The sequence below is a fragment of the Perca fluviatilis genome, chromosome 23 (assembly GCF_010015445.1).
Source record: "Perca fluviatilis chromosome 23, GENO_Pfluv_1.0, whole genome shotgun sequence".
NCBI lineage: Eukaryota > Metazoa > Chordata > Actinopteri > Perciformes > Percidae > Perca > Perca fluviatilis.
Window position 1 is genome coordinate 3,422,040 of NC_053134.1, and position 10,000 is coordinate 3,432,039.

A 10,000-nucleotide genomic window follows, 5' to 3' on the forward strand; every position below is an offset into this window, starting at 1 on the left:
CTTCCCTCCACTTGTAATTTTGCTTTCCTTCCTTTCCTTTCTGGCATCCCTCTTTCCTTTTCCTCCCATCTTTTATTTTTCTTTCTCCTTAATCCCCTTTTTGCGTTCCTTCCCTTCTTTGCTTCCTCTCATTTTCCTTGCTTTTTCTTTAAATGTTTGTCCTGTGCTTTCCTTCGCTCATTCCTTTTCCTTTTTTCTATCCCTCCCATCTCTCTCTCTCTCTCTCTCTCTCTCTCTTTGAGGGCTGTGCTTTTATTTCCTGTTTCCTCAGCATCACGGTGTTATGTAAGCTCAGCAGAGAGTGTGTAGGCCGTAGTCTCAGACCGTCTATCTAAAGGGATGATCTGCGCCCCAAAAAAAAAAAAAAAAAAAAAAAAAGAAATATATATATATATATATATATATCAAACACTTCAAACAGGAAGTTTCTTCTTCTGCAGCGCTGACTCTTTTCAACATCACACGGTTGCCATGACAACGTGTTTAGCCCAGCTCCAGTGACTGCATCTCTACCAGTGTATCTCCGTGTGTGTACTTTGTCCACAGCGATCCCACCAATCGGTCCCCAAAACGTCCCAGTTAGAGAGGAAATGCCCTGAACATATTCTTTGTAAATATTTACAATCATTTCCCCGAAAAGAACCGAGCAGACCTGCCTTGTTGCACCATCCAAATATTCTTCAGAACTTGACATTTTCAGCGTGTAGCTCGCTGGCATGAAGTTTGTTTTATTTCCTGAAGAGAACAGAGTTTGAGAACAGCGACACACAGAGATGCTAACAAGCCATCACCTCCCGTTAGCATCCCATTGACTCCCATTCATTCTGACGCCACTTTGACAGAGAATAACTTTACATCTGAAGAGTTTAAAGACTCTATTTGTCCGTTGTTTATTTCTAAAGAAACACGACAATGTATAAAAGGCTCCATTACCTTGTAGCTCACGTTATGGCTCCGTAGCAGACGCTTTTATAACAATAGGCTAACGATTGGGTCATAACCACGAGACTTACTGTCACACAGTAGAGGAATTACCGTATAGTACAGGAGAAGCTCACAGGCAGTTTGGACTTCCATTATCTGTTTAGGTTTAATGACTAATGTTAACTAGCATGTTAGTGATCAGTAATTACTAATGTTAACTAGCATGTTAGTGATCAGTAATTAGCCTGTGTCTATGTTATCTCCTTACATATACCTACGCTCTCCGTCTCTGTAATATTGGGAATGATTGAGATTTCTCTCGGCACAGCTACCAGAAGACTTCACACTTTCAGACAGGTTGCTCACGTCACATCTACGTTGTCTCTCTCAGTTGGAGGCTGCTCAGTAACGCTCAGCCAGCACCGGGAAAGAGACTTCTGATATCCTTCGCTGGTCTCCGTCCAGAGACACGGGATCTGTTGGTCCATTCTTATACATACTGTCTATGGGAAGGAGAGGAACATCAGGCGATTATCCTGGAAATGAACTGTTGTCGATCCAGCCTAGACACCCTGCCACACACTTCTAGTGACTCATAAGTGATGATTTTGAGGGTTATTTTTGTACAAGTCTGTACATAGTTTTTATTTAGAAAGACCCTGCATATTAAACCTTTTAAATGTTGGCTGGATGTTGAGCATTTCGGCCTCTAAGGGGGCGCCTACAGGGCTTTATAAAGGAAAGTGAACATATCCGCCTCAATTTTTAGGTTCCCAGTGATGTGAGAAACTCGACAAGATTTTCTGTGTGTGTGAGTCTGTCTCTGTGTGTGTGTGTGTGTGAGAGAGAGAGAGATGATAGGACAGTGTGTTATCAGCTCCTGCCATTGGTTACCATGGTAATGGCCAAGGGAGCCACACATTTTAGGACACACTGTTCACACCGAACAATGAAAATGCTTGGTGGTGATTCTGACCAGAACAGGACAGCACCTAAAAGAACACGTTGAGATGGTTTGGGTTCAGAGCGACATGTGAGAAGATTTTTAATAATGGTCAAATGATCCCGCAACTTCACTGCATGATAGAAAGTGCCGGAAAATAACTCGCCGATTAACCATAGACTGTATAATATTAATGGACAACGCATCCGGTTCGGCCAAGGGGGTAAGCTCCTCCTCGAAACGCGTAGCTCCTATGGCGCCATTTTGATGCTTACAAGCCATCACCCCCCGTTAGCATCCCATTGACTCCCATTTATTTTGGCGTCACTTTGACAGCGAATAACTTTACATCTGAAGCGTTTAAAGACTCTATTTGTCCGTTGTTTATTTCTAAAGAAACACGACAATGTATAAAAGGCTCCATTACCTTGTACCTCACGTTATGGTTTTTGTAAAAATAGGCTAACGATTGTGTCATAACCACGCGACTTACTGTCGCACAGTAGAGGAATTACCGTATAGTACAGGAGAAGCTCACAGGCAGTTTGGGCTTCCATTAGCTGTTTAAGTTTAATTACTAATGTTAACTAGCATGTTTGTGATCAGTAATTAGCCTGTGTCTATGTTATCTCCTTACATACAGTACAGGCCAAAAGTTTGGACACACCTTCTCATTCAATGCGTTTCCTTTTTATTTTCATGACTATTTAATTATTAGATTTACTGGCAGAATAAAATCTATGAATGAACACATATGGAATTATGTACTTAAAAAAGTGTGAAATAATTGAAAACATGTCTTATATTTGTCTCTTCAAAAGTAGCCAAACTTTGCTTTTTTTTATTAATAAGGGAAATAATTCCACTAATGAACCCTGACAAGGCACACCTGTGAAGGTAAAACCATTTCAGGTGACTACCTCATGAAGCTCATTGAGAGAACAGAGTTATCAAAAAAAGCAAAGGGTGGCTACTTTGAAGAATCTAAAATATAAGACATGTTTTCAGTTATTTCACACTTTTTTGTTAAGTACATAATTCCATATGTGTTCATTCATAGTTTTGATGCCTTCAGTGAGAATCTACAATGTAAATAGTCATGAAAATAAAGAAACACATTGAATGAGAAGGTGTGTCCAAACTTTTGGCCTGTACTGTATACCTACGCTCTCCGTCTCTGTAAGATTGGGAATGATTGAGATTTCTCTCGGCACAGCTACCAGAAGACTTCACACTTTCAGACAGGTTGCTCACGTCACATCTACGTTGTCTCTCTCAGTTGGAGGCTGCTCAGTAACGCTCAGCCAGCACCGGGAAAGAGACTTCTAACATCCTTCACTGGTCTCGTACAGAGACACGGGGTCTGTTGGTCCAGTTTATATACTTCAATGGGTTCGGCGAAGTGCTGCAAATGCAGAAGTCCCTTAAACCTGCATTCTATCTGACTTCCAGCAGGGGGCGACACGTGCGGTTGCAAAAGGAGTTTGGTTTCTGTGGAAGTCTATGAGAAAGTGACCCACTTCTCACTTGATTTATTACCTCAGTAAACATTTTCATGATGAGTTTATGGTCTCAATCGCTAGTTTTAAGTCTTCTGCAACACAGAATGGTGTTCATTTTTTTGAATTATGGTATCGTTGATTTTAAAATCGGCGATAAAGCAGGGGGTGCTTTAGCTATGATATGATTGACATGTCCGCGGCCTGTCTTAAATGTAGTATAACTATGGGACAAAGATATATTTAAAACCTAGCAAAGCTAAATCTTACCTTGAATTATGTAGGCTAGCTTTCAGCAGCAGTAGCATCCAGATTGGCAGTGAAAGTGTGTAACGTAACGTAGAGTGTAAGCACCGCTGCCAACTCTCAGCTAACGGTACAGTCAGATAGCGCCCGACAGACTATGGCTCCTCCCTCTCTCCTCCCTCTCTCCTCCCTCTCTCCTCCCTCTCTCCTCCCTCTCTCCTCCCTCTCGTCTAAAATCGTCACATCCCCGACCACGATGGCTGCGCTCGTTAACGGCAAACTCGACGACTCTTAGCAGATCTCCACAAACCAACGTGCAACGTCACACATGCTCGGTCCATATATCAGTCCCTCCAGAAAAATGTGATTATGCGATCGCATAATTCAACGCATAATCAGCCAAAGTCTGCATATTTATACAGGGGGCGCATTTTTTCCAAATATATACAGTGCATTTTCGCCGCATAAATTACCGCGCAAAATATGCGGGGCTTTGCATGATTTCATAATCCCCTCATTTTCGTTGCAAAAAAGTCCCATAATATACCTTAGCAGAAAGTTGAAAAATGTTGGGTTTACTTCACACAAGAGCAGCCATTTTCCCCTGTTGCCATGGGAACGTTATGAAGTGACGTAATCACACGATGTGAACATAATCAAAAAGCAGGGTGTTGGGGGGGGAATCCTTGTTTTTTCTCTTTTTCATCAAACTGCAGTTTTTGCAAGTTCCCGCAATTTCATCGCATAAAATTGCATAAATATCATATATAGCATATTCCATCGCATTTTTTAAGAAAATGTGCCGCATAATCAAGGATTTTTGCCCCGCAACAATCACAAAAAAACTCTGCATTTTTCTGGAAGGACTGATTAATATTAACAGTCTATGCAATTAATAGTAAAAAGTCCCAAATTAATGTGAGTTAAAGTGTCATTTTCAAACCAAAATTAGACCCTGTTTTCAGAATCAGAATTAGCTTTCTTGTCCAAGCATGTGAACACATATAATTAATAATTAATTTGACTCCAGTTTGACCTTGTTCTCAGTGTAATAGATGGAAATAGACGTATAGCAAAAAAACAAGGACAACAAATAGATAAAAAAAATAAAATAAATAAATATAAAAAGCAACAATGACCAACAAAGTATATCTGTATATAAGTCAAGATTTGTAGATTGTAAACAAATACAAATAGTGCAAAGTAGCAAATATTATATGGGCAATGTAATAGATTACTTTATATACATCAATCATGTGCAGTTTATATGCATGTATACATGTCTATATACAGTATATACAGCGTGTATGATTTATAGATGGATGATAATGTGTATTTAAAACTGTAAATATATATTTTGCATGTAAGTGTGTTTGGTTTTTAATTTATAATTTTAATTTTGAGCTTTTGGGCTACTTTGCTTCTTGTCTTGCTTCATAATAATAATAATAATAATAATAATAATAATACATTTATTTTTTATAGCGCTTTTCTAGACCTTCAAAGACGCTTTACAGTTTTGGTTACATATACTTTACACAACAACTCAGACTAGTGGGGGAAAAAAATCCAAAATGCACATTTAGGTGTTTATTTTACTACAGTTTGTCTATTTGTGTCTGTCGATTTCTTCTAAATTCACCAAAACTTTGCATTAGATGATGCCTAGTCTCGCAAAGGTCTCGCGTTCTTCCTCCGCAGCGCTGTGGAGGAAGGTCTGGCACAGCATTGCTTTCACGTACGTTATACAGGACAGTCTCTCCAAAGTTAAACACATATCACAGCATGGTCTCAGTGCACAAGCATGGTGGGATATCAAATAGAAACGCTAACAGACAAGCTAAATATAAGTATAGACATAGGCGTAATTTACGAGGGGTGATTACAACAACTCCCTCCCCAACAATCAAAACTGGGCTTTTTCCGAAATTGTTTCTTTCTTTTTGAATGTTTTTGCTGCTTTTTCTGACGTATTTGTCGCATTTTCTATGGTTGTTTATGTTTTCTATTTGTATTTCAATTTGCTTTTATTGTGACTTCTTGTGTTGTATTGCATTTTATTGTGAAGCACTTTGTGATTTGTATCTGTTAAAAGTTGCTATACATATAAACTTCACTTACTTACTTATTTTTTGATTTTTGGTCTCGTTTTTCGAGGATTTTTTCTGACACTTTTTTGATGTTTTTGTCGCTCGTTTTAAATACACGCGTGTCCCGGGACCTCCCTAGACAGTTGGAGATCTCAGGCCTCCCCACCAATGTTGAACCCAAAGTTGCGCCCTTGAGAATAGACAACAAATGTTCCCCTCAGCATTTAGCAATCCCTCATTGGTCCAGGAAGTGCTTTCCAAAATATATTAGACAGTCTTCAATCCCACATAATCCAGGAATGGAGTCTAAATCTAAACACAATTTTACCTCTATGTTCATAGGTGTAAAATATTAGTTTGAAAAGTAACTAAACCTGTCAGACAAATGTAGTGTGTGTGTGTGTGTGTGTGTGTGTGTGTGTGTGTGTGTGTGTGTGTGTGTGTGTGTTTTATCAGTGCCGTCCAGCTTCTCTGCTTTTTCCGTTTCCGTTTCCTTGGCAACCCAGACGGGAAACAGGAAGTGTGAGTCCGAGGAAGTACTTCTAATCTTTGTCAAGTTGTTTTATTGTTTTCTTGTGTCCAACATGTCGCTGCGTCGCCATGGAAACACCCTGGTTTCAATAGATCTACACACCCACACACACCAGCTGCCTAGCAGGCTATTAGCAGGCTACCAGTACCAGTATACTACCAGTATGCTACCAGTATACTACCAGAATGCTACCAGTATACTACCAGAATGCTACTGGCTGACTAAACAGCCCTCTGCTTAGAGGTTATCACAGGTCAACAGCTAGGTCTTAGTAGGGCTGCAATTAATCGAATTTTGATTGCGATTTCGGCTCCTAACAATCAGAAAAACGATGTAATCGAGAAAACGATTATTTTGCACGTTACGTTTTACAAGTAAACTCTTTTTTCGTCTTGTGTTCTGAAGGGGAATTCATAAAGTTCAACTGGGAAAAGTACTATTGGAAACTTCACAGTATAAGGTGTTTTCACTGTTTTTTTTTAAGTTCAATAAATGCAACATCTTTCCAAAAGTCAATGAGTAATCGTGTTAAATAATCCTGAATTCAATATTGACCAAAATAATTGGGATTACGATTTTTTTCCATAATCGAGCAGGCCCAGCTCCAAGCAGACTTTCAACCGTATGCTGCTAACTGACCAACTGACCGGACCTGTCTTTTGAGTCTGTTGCTCCCAGACTGTGGGACGTCCTGCCCCTGTCCATGCGTCTGGCAGACTCTGTTGTCTCTTTTAAAAAGGATCTGAAAACATGTTTATTTAGGAAAGCTTTTGGTTGATGGGTTTTCACTAGTGTCACTTTAATTTTACATATGTATATACATTTTATATTGTTTGTGTTACCTATTCTTTTGTACAGCACTTTGTGATTTTATCTGTGAAAAGCGCTTTATAAATAAATTTTACTTACTTACTTACTTACTTACAATAATCCAACAGCAGTCTGCTAACATGCTGCTAATAGCTAACAGCTCTCCACAGCAACAACTACAAATGCTACTACTTACTAACTGGCTGTTAACAATATGCAGCTATCTGCCTATTAAGCCGTTTTCTCATAATGAATTCTGGACAATATTTGGAGAATCAGGTTTGCATGTCCAGAGTTTCCCTGCTCGATGGTGTTTTAAGCCCCCAACGTCGACTTCAAGGCACCTAACCTGTCCATGGACCAGAGTCTGGTAGGACCAGGCTAGTGTACCAGAGTCTGGTAGGACCAGGCTAGTGTACCAGAGTTTGGTAGGACCAGGCTAGTGGACCAGAGTCTGGTAGGACCAGGCTAGTGTACCAGAGTCTGGTAGGACCAGGCTAGTGTACCAGAGTCTGGTAGGACCAGGCTAATGTACCAGAGTCTGGTAGGACCAGGCTAGACCAGGCTAGTGTACCAGAGTCTGGTAGGACCAGGCTAGTGTACCAGAGTCTGGTAGGACCAGGCTAGTGTACCAGAGTCTGGTAGGACCAGGCTAATGTACCAGAGTCTGGTAGGACCAGGCTAATGTACCAGAGTCTGGTAGGACCAGGCTAGTGTACCAGAGTCTGGTAGGACCAGGCTAATGTACCAGAGTCTGGTAGGACCAGGCTAATGTACCAGAGTCTGGTAGGACCAGGCTAGTGTACCAGAGTCTGGTAGGACCAGGCTAGTGTACCAGAGTCTGGTAGGACCAGGCTAATGTACCAGAGTCTGGTAGGACCAGGCTATGTAATTGCTGCTTGAACAAAGTAGTTGAATCTATAGTAGTGTTTTTCGAGGACAGTCTCATCCTAATCTGCTGCAGTCCCTCCATTAGATCTAATGTTTTGTACTCCTCTGAGAATAGAAACAGAAAGATGGATCAATATTTAGAACTTTACATAATACCACCAGCATAGCGGCAGTTAGAAACAAGGTTTACGTCTCTTCCAGTTGGCCTTGTTGCCATGCTAACAGATGCAACAGCTTCATATTGTGTAACGGACTGAACCTGCAATGGCCTCCACAAAATGCATCTGTGTCTGACCCAATTCTGCTTTAAACTGCAAGACAGCTCGCTCTACTCGTCTCTGTACGCCCTCCACTCCTCTTCTGACATGTTTTTTTTTTCTTCCCCTCCCTCCCCTCCCCTTCCCTCTCCCTTATATCCTGGCTTCCCCTTCCCCTTTACCTCCCACCAACCTCCTCCCTATCCTCCTCTCGCTCTTCCTCCCTTTCTACAGGATGGGCAGGGCAGTTCCCAGAATACAATCTGAAACTCTGAGACCTCTCGCTCTGTTGCAGGATTACCACACATTAACTACAGTTACACCACAGGAGACCCTTCACCGTTTACTGTAAAACTGCTTCGTCTTCTCCGGATTCTGCTCATCCTACACAATCTGAATCGGAAACTTACTTCTCCTGCTGCAGAAAGCACTCATTCTGCTACTACTCACGGGATTACAACAATCCAATCAAACCCCCGAAACAGAGACAAAGCCTGGCGCCTCAGGTTGGACCAGAACCACAAACCAGATCCAGGACAAACCAGGACAAGCCAGTCTATCTCTGTAGAGCGGATCACCGGGCCAGGACAGACCAGTAGAAATCAGTAAAGGCCACTGGAAAAGTTTGATGGGACTGCTGCCGATAGGTAAGTGCAGTTTATCTTGTCTTTATTACTGGAAGTGTTGGGGTTCCTGGAACTAAACTGGGTTGGATCCAGAACCAGTCAGTCATAGAATTAAATGAGGTGAAATAAGAGTAATGGTTCCTGTAAAAATCAGACATTTTAAGAAATGGATGACTAAGAAGAGGGGCTATTTAGAGCCTGTTAGGTTGCGACTAGTCTCTCATTGCCAGCTCTATCTCCACAGCGCTGTGGAGTAATGTCTGGCTACACCACAGATGCATTCTGGGATAGGAGGAACAAACGTTCTGGGTTGTTTGCATTTCTTTAAACCAGTGGTAATCGACGGTGGCTCTGCAAAATAGTCTCGGGAAGGAACTTGTTTTGGTGGAACATTTGCACCAAAACGGGGGGGAAAAACAGCAGTTTGGTCCTTTAAGCTTCCAGACAATCCCACTGTGAGCTCATACATGTGTACAGCCTAAGTTAAGACTTGAGACTTAAGGTTCTGCTGGTTTCTCCACCCAGTGGCGTAACGAGCCAACACCGGGCCCCTATGCAGGATTATCAAGGCTGGCCCCCCTACTACAGCACGTGATGATGGCGCAATGTCCCCGAGTAGGCTACCATGAATAGGACAGGACAGGACCATAGAGACACAGCATATAAGAGATGAGATGACAAAATCAGGAGTAGTCTACGCGCACCACAACAACAACAAAAAACACCGGTGAATGCGCACCATAACACATGAAAAATCACACTAGGGAAGTCCTTCCACGATTTCGCGGCCTTTTTTTGAGATTGTTGCGGCCCAAAATGCCTGATTTCACGGGAGCTTTTGTAAAAAATTGCGATAAAAGTTGCGATGTCTTTTGTATGTTTGTTGCAGAAGTTGCAGAAGACAGTGAAAGGTGCAAAAAAAGTTGCAATTTTTTTGTATAGTTCTTTAAAAATAAAAAGGAAACTTGTTTTGGGGAGAATAATAATTATTACTAGACTATTAATTAATTACTCTGGGCTGTGATTTCCTAGGGAACCTTACCAAAAAGGCTCAGGATGCTGCAAATGTTGGTATAATATGAAAATGGCTGGTGGATTTAAGACAAAAAATAATTTGAATTATTGAATTAATCAAATATGAACATATATGTCACTGTCAGTGGCTTTTTGATCTTTACATTG

General features: G+C 41.2%; 1 protein-coding gene across 4 annotated transcripts in view; it reads left to right on the forward strand.

Annotated features, from left to right (window-relative positions):
• shank3b (SH3 and multiple ankyrin repeat domains 3b) overlaps positions 1 to 10,000 on the forward strand; it is a 79,932-nt gene that overhangs the window by 1,677 nt on the left and 68,255 nt on the right. For all 4 annotated transcript variants that reach the window (XM_039792205.1, XM_039792204.1, XM_039792207.1 and 1 more), the window contains exon 2: positions 8,427 to 8,839. The gene's annotated coding sequence lies outside the window, so the exon portion shown is untranslated. The remainder of the gene's footprint in view (positions 1 to 8,426; positions 8,840 to 10,000) is intronic.